This window comes from Crocodylus siamensis, chromosome 5 (genome assembly GCF_052110815.1).
Source record: "Crocodylus siamensis isolate JL-2025a chromosome 5, ASM5211081v1, whole genome shotgun sequence".
Lineage (NCBI taxonomy): Eukaryota > Metazoa > Chordata > Crocodylia > Crocodylidae > Crocodylus > Crocodylus siamensis.
The window spans coordinates 154959402-154983274 of record NC_143399.1 but is presented as its reverse complement, the minus strand read 5'-3'; the positions used below and the strand labels follow the sequence as shown (position 1 = coordinate 154983274).

The 23873-nt window shown below is 46.3% G+C and overlaps 1 long non-coding RNA gene across 1 annotated transcript in view; it reads left to right on the top strand.

Annotated features, from left to right (window-relative positions):
* The window catches only part of LOC149864795 (uncharacterized), a 256936-nt gene extending 239688 nt beyond the window's left edge, over positions 1-17248 (top strand). Inside the window, exons 2-3 of the long non-coding RNA XR_016442635.1 lie at positions 2451-2609; positions 16994-17248. This is a non-coding gene — a long non-coding RNA (uncharacterized LOC149864795). The remainder of the gene's footprint in view (positions 1-2450; positions 2610-16993) is intronic.
* The last annotated feature ends 6625 nt before the right edge of the window (positions 17249-23873 follow it).

Below are 23873 nucleotides of genomic sequence, written 5' to 3'. Positions count from 1 at the left end.
TTGATGAGAAGTTGGGTGACAGCGACCACGAGCTGATCACCTTCACCATCCGCCGTAAAGCTGGCAAGTCAGTCAGCAACACAGAAGTCCTTGACTTCAGAAAAGCCAACTTTGACAAGCTCAAGAGGCTTGTCGGTCAGGCCCTCAGGGACCATGACCCCAGGGAGATGGGAGTTCAAGAAGAGTGGTTGCTTCTCAAGGAAGCGATACTCAATGCACAAGCTAAATCTATTCCAACATGGAGGAAAGGCAGCAAGAAGGCACAGCAGCCCCCCTGGCTCTCCAGAGACCTAGCAGACCTACTGTGGCTAAAAAGGAAAGCCTACAAAGGATGAAGGACGGGATTCACCTCCAAGGAGGATTACTCCGCACTGGTCCGGTCCTGCAGGGAGCAAACCAGGAAAGCCAAGGCTGCAACTGAACTCCAACTAGCTTCAGGCATCAAGGACAACAAAAAGACCTTTTTCAGATATGTGGGGAGCCGGAGGAAAAGCAAGGGCAATGTTGGACCCCTGCTAAACCAGATGGGGCAACTGACAACTGACGCCCAGGAAAAAGCCAACCTATTAAATAGGTACTTTGCGTCAGTCTTTCATCAGTCACACGGGATGCCCATGCCTGCTATGGGACAGGGAAATCTGGGTGAGGGGGATCCCCTACCCTCCATCAATGCTGACCTCCTGAAGGAACACCTTGAGAAGCTGGATACCTTCAAGTCAGCCGGCCCTGATAATCTGCACCCCAGGGTACTCAAGGAGCTGGCGAGCGTCATAGCCCAGCCCCTGGCACGGATCTTTGAAAACTCCTGGCGCTCTGGTGTAGTGCCCGAAGACTGGACGAAGGCCAATGTAGTGCCGATCTTCAAGAAAGGGAGGAGAGTGGATCCGGCTAACTACAGGCCCATTAGCCTGACTTCTATCCTGGGGAAGATCTTAGAAAAGTTTATTAAGGAGGCCATCCTTGATGGACTGGCCCAGGCTAACATTCTAAGGGATAGCCAGCACAGGTTTGTTGCGGGTAGGTCTTGTTTGACCAATCTCATTTCCTTCTATGACCAGGTGACCTATCACCTGGACAAGGGAGAAGAGATTGATGTCATATATCTTGACTTCAAAAAAGCTTTTGATCTGGTATCCCATGATCACCTCTTGGCCAAACTGCCCAGTTATGACCTTGGCTCCACCACGATCCGCTGGCTGGGAAATTGGCTTCGTGGTCGGACCCAGAGGGTTGTGATTGATGGCAGTCACTCATCATGGTGCCCTGTGACCAGTGGGGTCCCTCAAGGCTCTGTCCTGGGACCCATACGGTTCAACATCTTCATTAACAATGTGGACACTGGAGTCAGGAGTGGACTGGCCAAGTTCGCTGATGACACCAAACTTTGGGGCAAAGCATCCATGCGAGAAGATAGGCGGGTGATCCAGGCTGACCTGAACAAGCTCAGCAAATGGGCAGACGAGAACCTCATGGTGTTTAACACCAATAAATGCAAGATTCTCCACCTTGGGAGGAAAAACCTGCAGCATCCTTATAGGCTCGGCAGTGCTACGTTGGTTAGCACTACAGAAGAAAAAGACTTGGGGGTCATCATTGACCACAAGATGAACATGACCCTGCAACGCGATGCTGCGGCTAGTAAAGCAACCAAAATGCTGGCGTGCATCCATAGATGCTTCTCGAGCAAATCCCGGGACGTCATTCTCCCCTTGTACTCAGCCTTGCTGAGGCCGCAGCTGGAGTAATGCATCCAGTTTTGGGCTCCAGAATTCAAAAAGGATGTGGAGAAGCTTGAGAGAGTCCAGAGGAGAGCCACGCGCATGATCAGAGGTCAGGAAAACAGATCTTACGATGACAGGCTGAGAGCCACGGGACTCTTTAGCCTGGAAAAGCGCAGGCTCAGGGGTGATCTGATGGCCACCTATAAGTTTATCAGGGGTGACCACCAGGATCTGGGGGAACATCTGTTCACCAGAGCGCCCCAAGGGATGACGAGGTCGAATGGTCACAAACTGCTGCAAGACCGTTTCAGGCTGGACATAAGGAAGAATGCCCAAGGTCTGGAACAGTCTGCCAGCGGAGGTGGTTCAAGCACCTACATTGAACACCTTCAAGAGCAAATTGGATGCTTATCTTGCTGGGATCCTATGACCCCAGCTGACTTCCTGCCCTTTGGGCAGGGGGCTGGACTCGATGATCTCCCGAGGTCCCTTCCAGCCATAATGTCTATGAAAATCTATGAAATCTATGAAACATGGCTACCCTTGAGGACCCCATCCTGAGACAGTAGGACTGATTACTTACTGCCAGGTGGTGCTTTATGGCATTTTAAACTAGTACTGAAAGGGCATGAGGGTAAAATTGTTCTGACATGCCCTCTAGAACTTTTTACTAGTCATAGCATAATAAGGAGATGGGTGCACAGGTGGTTTTCTGTTCTATCCTGCCAGTGAGTGGACGAGGCAGACGGCATGAAACATGCATCGCGGAGACCAACTGGCGGCTGCAAGAATGGTGCTTCAAGGAGGGCTTTGGCTTTCTCAGCCATGACCAGAACATCATGACGAGAGACATGCCGGGATGGGATGGGCTCCACCTTTCCCCTAAAGGTAAGCATGTGTTCTCTTCTAGGCTGGCGGACCTCCTCCGGCGGGTTTTAAACTAGGCTCATCAGGGGAAGGGGAAGATGAAGGTGGAGGAAACATCAGACTGCCAGACCAAACAGCACCCACAACTACAGCCCAGCCCAGACCAATGAGTGAAGCAAATAAACAGGTAAGAGATGGGGGCCAGGGTAACGCTGGGACTAGGGGGTCAGTACACACATCCACAGGAGGCCTCAAATGCCTCTACACAAACGCTCGTAGTATGGGTAACAAGCAGGAAGAACTCACCCTCCTGCTGGCTGACACCAGCCTGGACATAGTGGGGATTACGGAAATGTGGTGGGATGCAACACATGATTGGGCGGTGAATGTCAAGGGCTATAGGCTGTACAGGAGGGACAGGATAGGAAAGAGAGGTTGGGGTGTGGCACTCTATATTAAGGAGGAATACACATCCTTGTCAATTAGCAAGGAGTCAGGGGAGGGGCACTCTGAAGTACTTTGGGTTAGAGTACAAGGCAGTTGAGGGGAAAGAGACATAATGGTGGGGGTCTACTACAGACCTCCCAACCAGGGAGAAGAGGTTGACCGGGAATTCTTGGGTCAGCTCACAGAGGTAGTGAAGGCTAAGGATGTGGTAGTCATGGGGGACATGAACTTCCCAGACATCTGCTGGGAAGAGCAGTCAGCCAGGTCTGAACGCTCACGTAGGTTCTTAGACAGAGTGCAGGACCTCCATCTAACCCAGGAGGTGCACAGCCCCACCAGGAGAGACGCCTTTTTGGACCTAGTGCTGGCCACGGGTGATGACCTGGTGAGGGGGCTGCGGATGCTCGACCACCTGGGCGACAGCGATCATCGCCTGCTGGAATTCACCATCCAGCGCAAGGTAGCAAAGGCATGCAGTAAGGCAGCGGCCCTAGATTTTAGGAGGGCAAACTTCAATGAGCTAAGGAGGATAGCTGGAGAAGCGCTGAGGTCCCGGAGGGGAGGGGAGCCAGGTGTCCAAGGAGAGTGGTCGCTCCTTAAGGAGACGATCCTCCAAGCCCAAAGGAAGGTAATCCCAACGAGGATCAAAGGGAGCAGGAGAGCATACAAGCCTCTGTGGCTCACCAAAAGCATCCGGGAATGTCTCCTTGCTAAAAAGGAGGCTTACTCCCAATGGAAAGAAGGGGTCATCACCAGGGAGGACTATTCTGTTGTTGCTCGGGGATGTAGGGGGGTAGTTAGGAAGGCCAAGGCAGAGATGGAACTGGGACTAGCTTCCCAGATTAAGGACAATAACAAGTCCTTTTTTAAATACATAGGGGGTAAAAAGAAGGTCCCGGGTAATGTGGGGCCCTTGCAGGACGCGTTGGGGAACTTGGTCGTCACACCAGACGGCAAAGCTAACATGTTTAGTGATTTCTTTGCCTCTGTCTTCCTAAGTAGGGACCAGAACAGCCACCTCCCTGCTGGGCCCCCCTTGGGCCCCAGGGGAGGCACACCTGGGCCACGGGTTAGCGAGGATTTAGTTAGGGAGCTTCTGGAGGGGTTGGACATATTCAAGTCAGCTGGTCCAGATGATCTCCACCCTAGAGTTCTAAAGGAACTGGCCGAGGTCATTGCAAGTCCCCTGACACGGCTTTACGAGCACTCGTGGTGCTCTGGTGAGGTACCAGAGGACTGGAAGAGGGCCAATGTGGTTCCCATCTTCAAAAAAGGCAGGAAGGAGGACCCGGGAAACTATAGGCCAGTTAGTCTTACCTCAATCCTAGGCAAGCTGTTCAAGAAAATTATGCTGGCACACATCCAGGAGGGGCCAGCAGGGGACTGCATGCTTAAGGAGCAACCAACACGAGTTCATCAGTGGCAGGTCCTGTCAGACCAACCTGGTGGCCTTTTGCTATCAGATCACCAGATCATTAGATGCAGGGGTAGCAGTAGATATAGTCTTCCTGGACTTCCGGAAGGCTTTTGACACTGTCTCTCACCCCATTCTCATTAAGAAACTGGGGGGCTGTGGTGTAGACACCCACACAGTCAAATGGGTCGCCAACTGGCTGGAGGGCCGCACCCAGAGGGTGGTGGTGGACGGGTCCTTCTCAACCTGGAAGGACGTGGGCAGTGGGGTTCCGCAGGGCTCGGTCCTCGGGCCCATACTGTTCAACATCTTCATCAGTGATTTGGATGACGGGGTAAAAAGCACCCTGTTCAAATTTGCTGATGACATTAAGATGTGGGGGGACGTGGACACACTGGAAGGATGCAACAGGCTACAATCAGACCTAGACAGGTTACAAGGGTGGGTGGACAAGAATAGGATGGGTTTCAACTCAGACAAGTGCAAGGTGATGCACCTCGGGAGGAACAACCGGCACCATACCTACAGGCTGGGGAACTCCCCTCTTGTCAGCACGGAGGCGGAAAGGGATCTTTGGGTCATCATTGACTTCAAGATGAACATGGACCGGCAGTGTGGGGAGGCAGTTAGGAAGGCCAACCGCACCGTGTCATGCATCCACAGATGCATTTCAAGCAGGGCCAAGGAGGTGATCCTCCCCCTCTATGCGGCACTGGTCAGGCTGCAGTTGGAGTACTGCGTCCAGTTCTGGGCACCGCACTTCAAGAGGGATGTTGACAGCATGGAGAGGGTCCAGAGGAGGGCCACTCAGGGGACAACAGGGCAGGCCCTATGAGGAGAGGCTACGGGACCTGAACCTGTTCAGCCTCCACAAGAGAAGGCTGAGGGGGGATCTTGTGGCCTGTAATAAACTAGTCAGGGGGGATCAGCAGGCACTGGGGGAGTCACTGTTTCCCCGAGCACCGCCAGGAGTGACAAGGAATAACGGTCACAAGGTAGGTTTAGGTTAGATATCAGGAGGCGCTACTTCACAGTCAGGGCGGCTAGGGTCTGGAACCAACTTCCAAGAGAAGTGGTGCTGGCTCCTACCCTGGGGGTGTTTAAGAGGAGGTTAGATGAACATCTTGCTGGGGTCGTAGGACCCCAGTATTCTTTTTTGCCATGGCAGGGGGTCGGACTAGATGATTTGCTCAGGTCCCTTCCAACCCTAGAAACTATGAAACTATAAGCCCTTGGGTGGTAAATCATGTCCACGTTACTTATTTAGCTGTCTTAAACTAAGAAAGAAAAATTAAGCCAGGAACACTTTTAGTGAGTAAATGCCAAGTACATGTACAAGGGCCCTATCATGTCCTGTCATCACTGTTATCCAAGTTACCTTACACCTTCACATTCTCAAAGAGCTCCTTCCTGTTTATAAGCACATCACTGCACTAGTTTAACCAGGCCTCCACATTTGCAATTTGGTAACCATAAATGGTTTGCCTGCAGTCAACATAATTTAGTTGTGTGTCCAATTACAACATAAATCCAATCTATTTTAAAATGCTGGTGCAAAAACTGAGCATCCAACTGAAAATGAAAAGAAAATTTATGCTTGGAAATCTGGTCCATAGGATCTGTCCTTTCATAACTGATCCACATCTTTTTGAGGTGAATTTCTACTTATCTCTCCAAGTCTTCAAATAAAAATATTTGTTTTTCATTAAGGAAAATGTGTGTGGGGGGGGGGTGTATGTGTGTGTAAATATGTGTATATATCCATGTATATTTTAGATAGATACATATTATTTCTATTTTACAGTTGACATATATAATAGGAACTCTTGAATTAGTGTATTAGAAAGTAATAATTCTTTGAAATAGTTATCTGAAGTGTGTAAGTGTTATAAGTAAATGAATTGCATCTTAGAGCTTGGATACTTGAACAATTTACTGGGAGGTTAAAGAGGAAAGGGCTTTATCACACATTATCAAGCCCATAATTACTGCCTGTATGTACAATCTTAGCTTGCAGTAAGGGAAACTAAACCATGGCAGTTTTGCTCTCAGTGAAAAAGCTAAGTTATTGCAAGTTAGCTTCCACTTTCTGTGGGGTAAGACCAGGCATGCAGGCAGTTACTGGGTGCATCTACATGAAATGTTTTACTGAGCAGTAGTGTAGTTTTACTATGCAGTAAGCATGTATGTCTATATGTGCACATGCTTTCTGCACAGTAAACCTCCCTAATCGTAAGTACATTTGTTACCTGCAAATGCAAGTAGTAAACTTACTTGAGATTACTTACTGTACAGTAGCACTAGTGTAGATGCCTGACCAAGAGCAAATCTGTTCCTAGTCAGCCAGCCACCAGGTGGTAGGAGATTGCTCCCTGCCCCCAGGAGCTGCCTGCTGCCAGGGTGGGCTCCACCACCAGAGCCTGGGCACGCACTATGTCTCCCTGCCCCAGCAGTAGCAAGCTCCAAGCCCCCCCCACTTTGAGATCACAATTGGGGAACAGGGACTGGGAGACCTTCTCCCCCAACCCCCACTTTGCCATCATGGTCAGGGAGCAGGGGCTGGGAGATTCTTATCCCCTAGTGCCAGCTCCGTAACAGCGGCTAGTGCTGGGAGATAAGGATCTGCTAAGGCCAGCCCTGTGACCACAGAGCTCAGCCTGGGAGATAAGGATTTCCCAGCAGTGGCCCATGACTGTGGAGCTTGGGCTGGGAGAAAAGGATCTCCCAGCACCAGCCCTGTGACCATGGAGCTGGTGCTGAGAGCTTCCTGCTGGTGGGGGTTAGGGAGCTTGTTCCTTGTCCAGCTCTGTGATTTGTTGAGCTGGGTGGAGAACAGGCTGGGGAGCCTTTTCACCACCAAGCTGCATGCTCAAGGAGCTGAGCATGGGAGCAAGGAACAAGGTCTCTAGCCCCTGCCCTGCAATTGTGGATTGGGGACCAGTAACTGTCATGGTCAGGGGAAGGTCCCAGCCCCATGCCCTGATCAAGTGATTGAGGCATGGGGCATGGAAAGAAATGCAGGGCTGGGGTAGGTCCCAGCCCCCTGCTCCAATCCACCAGTAGGGCAGCTAGCAGCGAGCTAGCTGCTGGCTGCCCCACTGGCAGCTGCACCCCCCCCCCCCTCCCTGCAGCTCTTTCCAAGTCCTCTACCCTCAGTTGGGGATCTGGGGCTGGGAACTCCCTGCTACTGGGGCAGGGGGACATTTTCCTTGCCCTGGCAGCAGGCAGCTCCTGGGGATAGGGTGCAGTGTCCCATCTCCGACCAGGAGACAGTTGTCTCCTGGCCCAGTGCTCCCTGCCAGCCTCTGGGATAGTTGGTAAGTCAGTTTAAAAAAAATAAAAAGAATTGATTTTAGGTTGTGTGGGCCCTGGTTAGTGGATCTGCCACAGCGGAAGGACCTTGTTGAACTACTGGTCAAACCCCAACGGCCACCCCTCCAGAATAAGAGCATCAAACAACATTGAGAAAGTGGTAAGGATGAAGTGTAAGGGAGGTGGAACTTTATGAAAAAACTCCTTCTACAGGTTCAAGGTATCACCCACAGAATTAGCTCCACAATAGAAGTAAGAACAAAGTTGTGACAAGCAAGAGCATAACATCAAAGAGCAGCTGGGTGATAGTGTGACTCCTTTCATCCTGTTGTCAGCCATCAGGAGGACATCAGGCCGGAGGGAACCCAGCCCTTACAGTACCTACCCTCAACAATGATGAACAAGTTTGTATCATTTTTGCACATATTATGGTACCACCATAGAGAGTGACCCCACTTTCTAGAGCCATCTTGAATCTGGCTATACAAAATAGTCATGGGGATACAGTCTCCTCCCATTCTGTTGACATGGCTGAGCCATCACAACCTCCTCTTTTTGATAGTCATTTCTAAGTGCATCCATCCTGGGCACTCCAGCATCTCTGTGCTTGGTATTTTGTCTTCCCACTTTATTTTCAGGATATTACACACGTATCTCATGTGGACGCTGTTTAATTTCTTGATGTGCCTAGCATATGTAGCCCACATTTCTAAACCATAAAGCAGGGGTGACAGCATACAAGTCTTGTAGTTCTGCATAGTTTCATAGTTTCTATGGTCGGAAGGGACCTGAGTAGATCATCTAGTCTGACCCCCTGCCATGGCAGGAAAGAGTACTGGGGTCAAACGACCCCAGAAACGTGTATATCTAGCCTCCTCTTAAAGACCCCCAGGGTAGGAGCCTGCACCACTTCTCTTGGAAGTTGGTTCCAGATCCTAGCTGCCCTGACCATGAAGTAGCGCCTCTTGATATCTAACCTAAATCTAGCCTCTGCCACCTTGTGACTGTTATTCCTGGGGGAACAGGGACTTCCTCAGTGCCTGCTGGTCCCCCCTGACTAGTTTATAACAGGCCACTAAATCCCCACCCCCCAGCCTTCTCTTTTGGAGGCTGAACAGGTTCAGGTCCCATAGCCTCTCCTTATAAGGCCTGCCCTGCTGCCCCCTGATCATGCGAGTGGCCCTCCTCTGGACCCTCTCCATGTTGTCCACATCCCTCTTGAAGTGCGGCACCCAGAACTGGACGCAGTACTCCAGCTGCGGCCTGACTAGTGCCGCATATAGGGGGAGTATCATCTCCTTGGATCTGCTTGAGATGCATCTGTGGATGCATGACAAGGTGCGGTTGGCCTTCCTGACTGCAACCCCACACTGCTGGCCCATGTTCATCTTGAAGTCAACGATGACTCCAAGATCCTTTTCTGCCTCTGTACTGACAAGAATGGAGTTCTCCAACCTGTAGGTATGGTGCCGGTTGTTCTTCCCCAGGCGCATCACTTTGCACTTGTCGGTGTTGAATCCCATCCTGTTCTCATCTGCCCACCCCTGTAACCTGTCTAGGTTTACACCCCACCACATCTTGGTGTCATCAGCAGATTTGAACAGGGTGCTTTTTACCCCCTTGTCCAAGTCCCTGATGAAGATTTTGAACACTGCGGGCCTGAGGACCAAGCCCTGCAGAACCCCACTGCCAGGTCGAAAATGACGCATCCTCTACTATTCTCTGGGTGTGGCCCTCCAGCCAGTTGGTGACCCAATTGATTGTGTGGGTGTCAACACCACAGTCCCCCAGTTTCTTAATGAGAACAGGGCGAGAGACAGTGTCGAAGGCCTTCCGAAAGTCCAGGAAGACGATGTCCACTGCTACCCCTGCATCTAATCATTTGATGATCTGATCATAGAAGGCCACCAGGTTGGTCTGACAGGACCTGCCGCTAATGAACCCATGTTGGTTGCCCCTAAGCATGATCTCCCCTGCTGGCCCCTTGTGGATATGCGCGAGAATAATTTTCTCAAAAAGCTAGCCCAGGATCGAGGTAAGACTAACTGGCCTATAGTTTCCTGAGTCCTTCTTCTTCCCCTTTTTGAAGATGGGAACCACGTTGGCCCTCCTCTAGTCCTCTGGCACCACACCAGAGCACCACGAGTGCTTGTAAAGCTGCGCCAGGGGTCCTGCAATGACCTCAGCCAATTCCCTCAGTACTCTAGGGTGGAGATTGTCCGGACCAGCTGACTTGAATACATCCAGTTCCTCCAGAAGTTCCCTAACTAGTTTCTCACTAACCCTTGGCCTAGGTGTGCCTCCCCTAGGGCCTGAGAGGGGCCCAGAAGGGGGTGACTGTTCCGGTCCCTGCTTAGGAAAATGGAGGCAAAGAAATCATTAAATATGTTGGCTTTATCGTCTGGTGTGATGACCAAATTTCTTAACGTGTCCTGTAGGGGCCCCACATTGCAAGGAACCTTCTTCATCTTAGTTAATAGTTTGCTGTTATTCCAGGCACATTTCTGGAAAAAAAAAAAAAATTCTTAGCTGCTTTTCAAATTCTGTTAGTTCAGTCCAAGGGTCAAGATTTTTGCTGATTGTAGAACCCAATTAGCAGAAGCTATCAACAATGCCAAGAGATTTACTCTCATAAATGAAGACAGGTATTGGTTCTTCCACTCCTTGGTACATGATAACAGCCTTCTTGAGACTAATTTGTCAACCCCAAGCCCTTCCATGACTCAGAGAATCTACCCAAGAGATTTTTAGAGGGAAGATTCACTGTGGACAACTTAGGCTCTGTCAAATACAAACAGGAAATCTCTCAGAACCAGCTCTTTCACCTAGGTTTTCACTCTAAACCTTGTGATGTTGAACAAGCCTCTGTGTAGTCTGGTTAAACAATAAATACCATGACTGATGTCCTTGACTGCATGAAGAAGCAGGTATGAAAAGTGGATATTAAAGAGCACGGGGACTAAGATGCATCCCTGTTTCATTCCACTGTTGATGTCAGAGGCATTTGATTCTTTGTTTTCATGGACTACCATTGCCTTCATGAGCCAATGACATTCAGTAGTTTGGGAGGACAACCCAGTTTCTTCAGAACAGTAGAAAGGCCCTGTCTATTGACCATATCAGAAGCCTTCATCAATTTGTGTACCTATGTACAGTGGTATTCATTTTTCTCTATACTCCTCTTGCAGTTGCTTGACCAAAAATATCATATCAATGGTTGTGCATCCTGAGCGAAAAATGCACTGAATTTTAGGATAGATTCTTTCACCTGGGAAGCATGATGTGAGTGACAACTTTTCTGATGATTTTCAACAGGGAAATACCTCTGTAGTTATCAGAGTCACTTTTATGCCTTTTGGTTTTGTATAATTGTATAAATCGAGCATCTTTGAAACTTTGTGGTACCACTTCCTCTTTCCAACAGAGCAGTATAACTTCATGGAACTTTTGAAGTACTTCATCATTGGGACATTAGTAGACTTTAGCAGGCAGGAAGTTGTTGCCATATGCCTTGTTCCCAGGGTTTGATTTCATGGCTTTCTGTAAATCATCCAATGTAGGCTCAGTGTCTAATTCCATCATAACTTCAAACTGTGGTAATCCTTAAGGATTCTTGTGTTTGATTTCAGTGTCACTAGAGTACAGATTTCCATAGTGTTCAGTCTAATACTGAAGTTATCTGTGTTTATCAGTGATGACATTTCCATTTAAGTCTTACAGCGGAACCGTTTTGTTCTTGACTGGACCAATTGCTCATTTGATGCCTCCATACATTCCATAGCTATCACCTTCATCAGCTGCTTTCTGAATATCCTCACAGTTTTAGCAGAAGATCTTGGGCACACCTCCTAGCCTCCTTTTTTGAATTTCTTTTCAAGCCTTTCTCAAATTTTCCAGGGTTATGGTGTTAGGAAATTTCTTGTAGAGAGTTAACACTGTCTTTTAGTTATCAGCCAGTGGTAGAAAGATTTCAGACTGCTCTTCAAACCAGTTTCCATTTTTCTTGCATGTTTTGCCAAACACTGTTACAGCAGCATTGTACATGTTAATTTTTAAGCTTTCCCAAACCTTGGTGGCTGAGTTGTTAGGTAAACTTACTTTCACAACTTCATTAAATAGTTTGTATCTTTCTATATTTTTAGTTTGGCTGATATCAATCTGAGGACAGCTGGTAGTTTTGCTAAAGTGGATCTTTTTGGCATTGATTCTGACTTTGACCATGCCTTAGTCTGCTGCAGTGTCACAGTCCCTGTGTACAGGATTTCTTTCAGATGGATGCACCTAGTCAGTACTACATCTAATTGGTACCAGTGCCCTGATCTTGGCTGTTTCCACACTGTCTTTCTTGTAGCTTTTCCAATGAGATAAGTGTTGCTAACACATAGATTTTGACTTGCACAGAGTTCTAACACTGACTGGCCATTTTGATTCATGTTACCAATCCCATTTTTGCCCAGAATACCAGGCCAGTTCTTAAACCTACACCCAACTCTTATATTGATGTCACCAAGTATTAATGGTCTCATTTCTATGAGTTGTCTCAATCTCTTCTTCAAGTTGTTGATAGAAAACATTCTTGTCTCCATCACTAGCTTGATGGATAGTTTAGTATTTCTGCACCTATGTGATGAAGCCATTCTGTGTACACTCTGAGTACCATGAGTTGACTAAATACAGCAGTGGGGCTTTCACAGGAAGAGAGTAAGCTATTTCTAATAACAAGGCCTGCTCCCTGTTTTCTCCTTTCTTTTGCTGACTTCCCATGCCAGAATATGATATAGTCATTCTCTTAGATAGAAACCGTATCTGAGAGCCTAGTTTCTGACAATGCAGCAATGTTGATTCTGAGTGTAACCAATCTGTAGTTTAGTAATGCCATTTTCTGTAGATCAGAATGAGTCCAAATTGAACCAAGGAGTCTGAACATTCCAGTGTGCAAGTCACTTTATTTCATTTTGGCCAGGATAGTTTGGGTTGGGGCGTGGCTTTTTTTGGTCCACCTTTCTAGGGCCTTCCTCAAGGAAACAAGCAGGCCACTCCTAAATAGAGCTACTTGAATGCCTTGGTAGCTGCCTCAGGTTCCTCATGCCTCTTATGGAGTCCTGCAACCATCGTACCAAGATCTTCAACCCAAAGCTATGAAGGAGTAGAGGCTGCCCTAGACCTACCGTCCCCCCTTAGACCATTCGAGACAGAGTCCAAAGGTCAGACCAAGTCCAGACATTCATTGTCTGGCTGGGTGTAGCTTCTGCCAGAGAGTAACAGATTAGATCTGATGCTGACTGCCTAGCATCTCAGCAAGGGTGTGTTTCTGTCAGGGTGATGTCCCTTAGCCCAACATTTCTCAACCCATGGGTCATAACCCAAAAGTAGGTTGCAAAAATATATGAAAGGGTTGCAAACAAACTTTAAAAATGAATTATCCTTTAAAGGAGAAAAATATGGGAAACCACAGGTTTCCTCTTGTACATACAGACATGCATGTGGCAGCCAAGCATTGTGGAAAGCAGCTCCTGCAGCTCCCTGCAGGTAAATTGATGGGGGGCATAGACTACCTGTCAGGGGAACGGGGGAAGGGGGAAGCACAGGCAATATGCCTGCCACTCCACCTCCTCGTCAGGGTAGAGCCATAGCCTAAGGGAAGCAACGGTGCTAGCCAGGCCATGGTGGTGGGGTAGACCTGTGGTACAACACACAAGCAGCTGGCAGCAGGAGAAAGTGAGAACAGTGTGACCTCCCCTGTCCATTACTCCTTGCACTACTGGCAGTATGACTGGTATGGGGGTTCCAATGGCAGCAATGAGTCTGACTGCCCCACTCTGCTCTCCCATGCCAAGTCCTGCCCACTGGGCCATGGAGGCAGTTCCTGCCTGTGCCAGTTCAGCCAGGCTGCAGCCCCATATCCACTGTGGGTGCACAAATCTAGGGGCCACATGCCTTCCCAAGCCTCACACCCCCTGCCCCACACATCCACTCCCTGCCCTCCATACTGGAGGCTGGGGCCTGGGGGCAGGGGGCAGCAGGTCAGGAGTGAGGGGCACCAGTGGGGATGGGGCACTGCAGGTTGGGAGTGATGGGCACTGGCAGGGCCAGGTGCCTGTTTTCTACCTAAACTGTTTACTGGGTCAGGACTGGCCATCATTATTTACAAATGTGTCCTGGTACAAAAAAGCTTAAGAACCACTGCCTTAGCCTTACTCCAGCCAAGGAACAAGGGAATGGAGGATAGGGTTTTGAGGGTTCCTATACTTCCCTTACTCTTGGCGTGTTGTATTTTATAGGCGCTACCCCACCACAACTAGCCCTACCATGTTGCCACCAGGCCCTCTAGTCAGATGCAGTTTACAGTCATACCCAGGACCATTTCAAAGATTATTAAGGCTTCAGGAAAAGCACTGACTATTGCTGGATGTGTTTAGTTAAAATTCCAAACAGAATGACAGGGTAAATGCTGGTGGATTTAGAACTGAGGAGAGTGACTTTCTTAATTAGTGGAATAAATCAAATCATAACCCTTTAGTACTTTCTACCATACTGACCACATTTAATATTATGGAGAAACCATGTACAACTTATGGATTAGAGGTAATTTCATAAAATTACTCTCCCATTGAATTCCTCAATGTATAGTGAGTCAACTATGGTTTGACTGAATCCTGATACATGCTACCCTTTTTTTGGGAAGTCATTGCAAAACAAACAAAAGCAGTGGTTAACCTTAATGACTGGGTTCTAGTTGAACACTGGGCATGATAAGGAGTATGTGGAAAAACCAAATCTTCCCATGTGGTCTAAAGCATAAGGAGTTCAGAGAGGAAAAGCTCTAGCCAGAGAAACTATTAAGCCAGGTAGTAAAAATCCTGGGTGACTAACATAAATAGGGAAGCTTGGCTAGAAGAGAGGAATAAAGGTCTGTAGCAGGAGGTCCTTTTTAATGGGTGGAATCAACCAAATTGAAAGAAACTGGCTGAACAAGAGAGAGAGAGAGAGAGAGATGGCCAGAGAGGGCAGAAGGATCTTGGACTCCTTAGAAGATTCTGATCTAAACCCAAAAGGTGTTTAAAAGAGCAAGGAACTGGTTGGTGGTTTTGCTATACCTGAATACTTTTTATGCTAGCTAAAGTTACTGAAGTTTCAAAGCCAGACTTTTTTTTAAAGTCTACATGTTATATTCTTCAATTGTCATGTGTTTCTGAAGGGACACAGTGCCATAAGGCTGGAGCTTTGGAACACGGCATGCTTAAACAACTGGGCTGTCTACTAGGGGTCATCATTGATTATGGGTACCTTGGGCATATGAACCATGAAGATCCATTTCCAACAAAGGACAACTGACAGACAGCTTGAGTTTAAGAAGTATGCCCAAGAGATCAAGGTACAAGTGCAGTAGCTAAGAGCCCAAGGAAAGTGTAAGGGCACAGGGACCTAGCAATGTAAGCTCAAAGAGGAAATTTTACCTGGGCTGTGACACAGTAACTCTTCTATGTCCTATTGTCTCCTTCTCATTCCTCTGCTTAACTAGCTTCCTCCAAAGACAATTCAAGTGACCATTTTTTTCCCTTCTCCTATGATTGGTACAGTAGTACCCAGTAGGTATAGGATTTAGGAGTGTTGATGAAAAAGTTGTACACCTTTCCTGGTGGTCTCAGAACAGAGAGATGTTTCTGGAAAAGAGCAGTGTGTAAGATGCAATCCCTGGATTGCACTCAGGGCTACATGGGATTTGCATTAATTTTAATCTCAGTCAGGTTTTTTGTTTTACATTATGAAAAAGTGTGCTCCATTTAGGAACTAATGGCATAGGATGCCTTCAGGAACATGTCTAAACTCAGGAAAATCAAAGCAGCACTCAGGGAAAGAAACTGTGATGAGAGCTACTTTAAAATAATTCATACTTTAAAAAAATTCATTTTTCCTTAACATACAAAAAGAGCATCCTCTGAAATGTTGAGAACCATTCTTGGGATTTATACCCTGAATGGGTTAATCCATCCACAGATAATATGATGGTTTCACAAGATGTAAAGAAGTAACAGAAAGTATTTATAATATTCTCTTGAATGTAAATTGTATGATAACATTTTTGCTTCATAAACTCACAGGCAGAGTTTCTGAAAAACCTTTAGCTTGATTATTCGTGATTAGAAAATCTTGGTTTTTATGCACTGTTTGTAGGTATTAGCTGGTCTTTATCTTAATTTTATTTCATTTTCCACCCCACTAAGCTAACAAAAGCATCTGGATTCTAAGCTCCTCATTCTGTTTCTCCCTTCTCACTCCCGTCCCCTCCTCATCTTTCAGATCAGTGTGTGGAAGAACAACTATTGCTAAATGCCCTACTCTCAAGTCTCCAGAAGATCAATACAGCCTTTCTAATAAAAATAGAGAAGGAAAATTTTAGAACCTTCCATCAATATTCCTATCCCCTAAGCATAGTAACACATATATAACCGTTGCTGATGTTATCCTACATTGTCTTGAACCTGCCATTTACGATCACCCTATGAACAGCACTAAACATTTCTTTTACACACAGCTGCTTCTTGGCACTTTTCTCATATTTAATTACCTGCTGTTCTAACACTACTTAATCAGTATATCTCTTAAATTTTGACTTTTAAAATATATTTTAATTAAGTATATCACCTTGAATGCCTTGGAAAGATAAACTTGCTATTGTATGACTAAATCAAGGTAATTGGCTTTGAACTGAAAAGAAACATAAGCAATGGGCTTATTAAAAACTGCAGAAATGAAGTATTGGTTTCCAAGGTACTACTTCAGCGTTTAATGCAGTTCGTTTCCTCATTTCTAAAAGTGTTGTTACATCATAAAAATACAAACAGATTTCTGAAGATGAAATCCTTTCTTACGAAGTAAGATAAGTATATACTGGGTATTTTGAATGATTTGAATAATCAGTAAGATTAGTTATTTTTCCTACTTTTAATTTAATTTTCTGAAGATCTGTATTGCAATGAATCACACCTGTGTGGCACTAAGTACACACAGTCAAAAAGCCCAAGGCTGAATCGATTCAATCTTCACCAGTTAGTCTAAGCTGATGTCGATAGTAGGTGCTGTAGGGCTTCTGCCCTTTCCAAGATGACATCTTTTCTTCTGCTACAATGAGTATGGGGGCTTATATCACTGTTAACCCCTCCCTGTTGATACAAAACCTTTCCTGCCATGACTTGGATGGTAAGTATACTTGCTCTTATTTTTATTACAGGGTTGCGTACACACTTTCCTTGATGGAAGGATGTTCACCACAACGCAGGACAAAAGAAGACTTTTACTGACATGAAAAATGCCTGACAGAAAAATTGGGGCTCCACCATTCCCTGCACCCCAGCCTCATGCCACCAGACACTCAGGATTCCTTTCAGGGTGTTAATGAAAAATAAAACAGTCATAAAAAAGACCTAAGCAAACAAAATAAAGTCCAGTCCAGACCAAAATATAAACACACAAAATAAAGTCCTGCTTTAACTGCTGCTTGTGGCTCTTCTTATGTTCAAACTAATGTAGCCTGGGTACACCTAAGAGTGTGCTCTGATCCCAATCACAAGGGAGTGGTGGAGGTGAGGATGCTGTGGGAGGGATCACCATCACTGATGTGTGGATTCTTCCTTCCTCCATAGAGTTAGACTCTAGACAGGCTCTTAACTATATACAATATTTATTAACATATACTATACATAAACATAAAACTAAATATCATATACATATATTTACACAATGACCAATAACCAAGGTCATACCCTACATAACACTATAGGAAAATCACTCCCAACCACAATCTCCAGGGAAAACAATATATATACAATAAACCCACAGCTTCCCCACCCCACAGTGGGGAACCCATACTCAGTTAAGGGTCACACCAAGTATAACAGAGGAAATGCAACTTTACCCCTACAAAGGAACAGTCTGTCTTTCAGTAATGCAGGAAAATAGGCATCAGATGGACCCCTACACAGTTAGGGGATCTAGCAATCAAAGATACCAACAGGGTGCTTTTCAAAAATTACTCTGTCCTATGATAACACTATTTTCCCATCACAACAAAGCAATTTCAGCAGCATCAACACAATACACCAGTTCAATTACAAAATATAAGGTGCAGACATAATCTTAATAACATCCATTTCTTAATATAGTCCCTGACCCATGGTAGTCTTTCTTTCAATGGGGTCCCATGGGAGTGGGGAAGGACTACTCAACCAGCCCCTTCTCTGGGGTTTGTCCACCCAAAACATTTGGGCGGACAAACCCTCATGTTTCCTTACGTGGCTGTGGTCAGGGAGCAGCTTGATGGGGTCTCCTCCGCATGGCCGCTGGAGTGCCTTTCCAGTCCTCTCCCATGCTGTGTTCCTCCCCATCCCGTGTCCCACTCTGGGCACTGAGGGCTCAGCTCCTCTCAGCTGCTGTACCACCGCTGCTGGTTCCTGGGTGCTGAACCTCATGCCCAGCACTACTATTTCCCCATGCCCTGGCTTTGGCACTGAGGGCTCTTTTAGCAAAGGCTGGGCCCTTCAGGCTCTGGCCATCTGGCCTCATGCTGGGTGACTAACCCAAGCAGCCTCTGCTGCGTCCTGGCTCCACTTCCCCATGCACTGCCCTTTGCACCGTGGGACCCGGCTGCTTTTCAGGAGATGGGGCCTGAGCTGCTTCACCACAGCTCCCAAGGCCCTTGGCCCCATGCACACTGAGTGGGGTTGTAGGCTCGAGCCACCACTTGCAGCTTCCCAGAGCCTAGGCTGTGTGCACTGAACCATGCACCATGATGCCCAGCCACCCGCTGGAGTTCCAGACTTGAACTGCCACTTGCAGCTCCCAAAGCCTGGGTCCCATGTGCTGAACTGTGCACCAAGATGGGCCTGAGCGGTCTCACACTGCTCCCTGCACATCGTCCCTGTGCGTTATCAACAGCCTGAGCAGACTTGCACCGCTCCCAAGGCTGCTCCTCCAGTAGCAGCTTCAGGAGCTTTGGGTCTATTGCCTGCTGGGGGAGAGCTCCCCAGCTTTTCTCACTCCACTGTTCTTAAGTCCCTCGCCCTTTGTTCCTTCATGCCAGGCATGATGCTCTTTATATACTCTTCAGGGCTCTGCCCCTGAAGTCTTCTGGACCTGACAGTCTTGTAGTCTACAATCAGGTCCATGGAGCTCCTGTCCCCCTCCCCTCAGGAAAGGGGTGTGGTTTCACTCCTCTTGCTGTCTTCTGATTGGTGAATGGGCTCCACCAATCAAACAGCGGACTCTCAAGCCTGGGACTCAACCCAAGCTCTGGAAGGTAAGCTTGCTATACCAATATTGCTATTTTTTCCCCTGAGTCCCAGTTGTCTCCACTGGGCTGCCACTCTATCTGGTGTGTCTCTTACCCAACCATGGGGCTTTTCTCAGTTGTTAGCCACAAGCTCATCCCTCTTTCATCCTCCTGCTCCCTAGGACTCTTCCACAGCCTGTTTCCCAGTTGTTCTCCACATTTTTCCCTTCCAGGGTGTGTCCATTCCTTCCTCTCTCTTCTAGGCTCCGATGTCATCTCCCCACCTCTGCTGGCCACCCCCCCTGGATATTTTCCCCCTCGCTGCTCCTTCCAGTGTCCCTCACTAGCTCGAGGCTGCCAGCTTTGCTCCCCAGCATGGGGCTTCTCCCTGCCTCTTCTGGCCACACCCTCTGGGTGTTTCCCCCTTTGCTGTTCCTCCTGGCATCTCTCCCCAGCTCGGGGCTTCTCCCCATGTTGCTCCTTGGCTTAGGGCTACTTCAAGCCTAGCTCTGCCAGCTCATCCGGAGCTGGCATTCACTCTGGGACTGCCCCCTTCTCTCTTTCATCTCCTGGCAAGCCCTGCAGGAAAAACGGTCTCCTGCCATGGCTCACTTTCACAGCTGAGTAGATTGAACCAATAACAAATAAGCAAGTGAACAGACTTTCACTTTTGATTCTGGAAATGCAGCCACATGCCTGCAGTGGCCCGGGCCAGAAGCCGGGGGTACTAGAGCATGCCTCTCTGCTCTCCTGCTGCAGATAGCTTGGGACAAAGCTAACCCAGCCACTGTGTGTGTGTGTGGGGAGGGGGGTTTGCAGGAAAGGTGCAAAGCATTCTGGGATGCTGGGAACTGTGAATTAACTTGAATCTGGAGGGGATCTGGGACAGAAGTTTAATAAACCAATTTAACCTAAATCAGTGAAGTCTGATACTACATCCATCCATTAACTCGGTTTTGATCATTTTGAAAGCAGTTTATGTGCACTGAACTTCTGCTGTGTTACAGATTTGAACCAGCTTTTGATCACTTTTACTAGTTTATGTATAATATCTCTCCCTAGCCTGTGTGTCTGCATGCTACCATGCATGTCTGGGGAGGAACTCTGCAACTCTGAAGTCCTAACTTGTTAAAATGTCCAGTCAAAACTGATTTTAAAATTGGCAGCAAAAGGCACTTCAGAATAATGTAAGTCTTATTTATTATACTTTTTGTATGATATATATTGTGAGTTGAGCTGCCTTTTTGGTGGCACTCAGTGTGGGGAAGCAGGGAGTTTGTCATAAATTTCCTTATGTGTCAGGTCATGTTTGTGCCCTTTGGAAAGCATTTATTCCACCTTTTGTGTAGTTCCAATTTAATTGTTCATCCTTGACCATAAAATGTCCATGGATGAGAGAGCGTATATTTATATATATATATCTGCCAAATAGATCTCTAACAATGGTACAGAATTCAGGGAGATAATTGTCCTCCTTCTTGGCTTGAAAGGTTCAGAATTATTTTGACACTGACACAATAGAGTAAGACTATTAAATAGATGAGACAGATTTCTGCAACTGTGAAAACGCTACTCAGATTTGTGTATCAGTTTAAAAAAATGTATGCGTTTGTGCACAAGCTACACATTGCAGACAATTGTACAGGATGCCACTGTATTGGCTTTTTCAATAAGAGCCAACAGTGTTCTAAACAAGAAGCAAAACGTGCATAACCTGTACTTTCATTCAGAGGAAATCCTCTGCTTCCCTTGAGTTCAAGTCCTCAGGGTCTCAAACTAGCTTGACATTCCTTAATCTAAAAATGTTTTCTGTATCATGGATATGATTTTTCAAAGCTTTACAACTGTTGATGTCCTTGCTTATAAAACACATCATGCTCATCATCAGCAGATATATTCTTCCTGCCTCTTATGACTAATAACAAGAACCTTCACTTTGCCGAAAACTGTTTAAATCTGAACAAAGTAGTTTAAGCGCTGTTTTCAATTAAATATTCATTGCAGTTTTAACTGAACTGGGAATATAGTTTAGTCCTTAACAGATTTCTGTGGAACGTGGCAGACCCAAATTCAAATACATATCCCACCACAGACTTTCTCTGTCACCTTGGGTCAGTCAACTATAAGAGTAGGTGCCTAACTAGCTCTGAGATTCTGGGCTTTATTCTGCTTGGTCTGGATCTAGCAGAGGACATAGGCTCCTGAAACAGGATTTAGACAGATTTTATGGGCCTGCATCTCAAGCTGTGAAATAAAACACCCTGATCAGCAGCTGCCTAATTCTGAACGCACCAAAACTCATTAGGCTCCTCCTTGTTCTGGCTAAAGCTCCCCAGGACCTTTGTTGCAGTTCTTTACATGTTGTGTTGGCCTGAGGAGCTAGGTCCTAGCTCTTGCCTAACCACATTCTAGAACCTAAAAAAGAAGCAGATAACTCTCTGCCCAATCTAGTAAAAGTACCCAGAGCATACCTAACACATTAACAGGACTAAGGCCTCACAAGGTTCAGTTGTAGTTGCTGGGCTGCCTACACAACTGCTCGTTCATGTTTTAATTAGAACACATTGGAACAGACTCAGTTAATTGAATCTACTCCACATTCTAATTGAAATGGTCTGGCATCACCTCATCATCCTGTCCACCTCCATGCATTTTAAAATGGCCATGAGGGTGCTTTATCTAAACCTCATTGAATAAGGTTTAGCTAAAACATCCCATGGTCATTTTTAAAAGTGTAGGGGCTTAATAGATGTGACAATGAGGTATTTTAATTAGAGCAGCTCTCCGGGAACCACTCTAATTAAAACACACCCACAGCCCACCCCTGAGCACATGTATAGGCAATCTCTATTTCTAAAATACTGCCAAAAGAGCCAGTGAAGCAGTTGGTAGTGCTGCCCACTTTTTCTATAATAGTTCAGTGATGAAAGTAGTTATCAAGATGTGAGAGACCTGCTATCAGGGGTGGATTCAGGGGCAATGAGGTGGTGTAGTTGCATTCCCCCTTGTTATCTGGGCCACCCAAAGTTTAAAACAAATGACCTGGAAGTAGCAGAAGCATTCCTATTCAGGCAGCAGTGAGGGAGTGACTTAACTTTATGGCTCATACTCTAAGTGAGTCCTTCTAAATTCTTCTTTCCACAAATATTAATTACCCACTCTCCCTTTTAATGGTATTATTGTTCCACTAATTAAGCTATCAGCCCCTGAAAGATAATCACTTTAAGAAGTGATGGGATTAATCCTCAATCCCAACAATCGTATGTCCTGCCATACCACATGTTCATGGCAGGAATTCTGATTTTGAGGTCAGAGATTAAATCCTAATTGCACCTTACTGTCTGGTACAGGGGGAGCCTCTGCACCAGCAAGATGAAACCAATCAGTTATTGTCATTTGGAGTTGGGAACCAAACTGGTCCCGGCCCCAGCCAACGGTCAGTTCAGCATACAAGGAGCAGGGAGCTGTGGCAGCACATGGGGCTTTGATAGGTTCCAGCCATACCTTCAATTTAAGGCATGATACAACTGAGCCATAATCCTGTCAAACGTTAGATAAGGAATAACTTTGTGACTCATTTACTGCATTATCACACTTTAAATTGAGTTGTACTCTATTTACTATTTAAGGCACAATTAATCTGTTAACTGCATCCTAAATGTAGTGTGTCAGGGGCCATTCTTTTTTCTGCAGTTTTGCTGTCTCTTCATTCCTCCTGGTAATGCAGCTCCTACTTCACAGCTCTACAGACTGGTTTTGACTCTTGCTAAAAATATTAACTCAGGTATGGAAATACTTCACTGAAAGTTATTGCATGCACTGTCAAGATGCTCAAGAAGTCTTGATTTTCTGAAAGAGTGGTACATTTAATTATAATGACAGGACTGAAGAAACAACTTTTTTATTATTTTGTCTGGTTTTTTTCTGTTTTTAATACAAAATCTATGATATAGCATATTAATGCACATTCCAATAATGTTATATTTGTTTTTGCTTTGATTTTAAACAGAATAATATAGCCCTAGGCTCCTGTTATATTAGCAAAGTTTCTAGTTTCTTTTTACCTGAATAAAAATATATATCGTGTTAAATGCAATGATATGTTTTTCTATGAAACTATGAAACTGTGTGTCACACCATCTGCACCCTTCTTGTCAAAATCCTAGATTTGTACATGCCTGGTGTCAGTGCTTCCCTTTGTGTAAAAAAGATCAAACCCACATCTCCCACCTCCAAGGAGAGTGCCCTAAGTAGCAGCCTAAAGGCTGTTCTGGTTGTAAGGGAACACACGCCAGGCATCCTGGTGAAGCTGTGTTACCGTGCAAAATGGGTCTAGAAGGAGAATGAGTCTGTAGTTTTGTGGTTAAAGCACTCATTTGGGAGAAAAGAGTCCTAGGTTCCTGTATCAACAGTTATGTAATGCAACTGGTACCTGAGCTCTGGCCTGTCCCTGTGGTTTGCTTTTTCTTGTGGTCTGACCTGTCCCTGTGGTTTGCTTTTTCTTGTGGCTAACTCCAAGCAGCTCCCTGTTCTGCCTGAATTTTTGGAATGCTCTTCTAAGCAACTTAACTCTCCCCATGTGCTGCACAGGGAAACTTGGCACCTAACACTGCCTTTTGCATTCTATTACAGGGGTCAAGCATATGACAAAAGTCAGATGTCACAGAGCCTAATGTGTAGGCGTTTCAGCCTATTACTGGAGCTGACACCCCATGCCTCAGTACCCCTGCATAAAATAGAGATAATGACACATCCCTCTCCTGCAGAGATGTTATAAAGATAAGTACGATAAAGATTTGGAAGAACTCAGTTACTATGGTAGCATGAGCTGTAGATAAGGTTG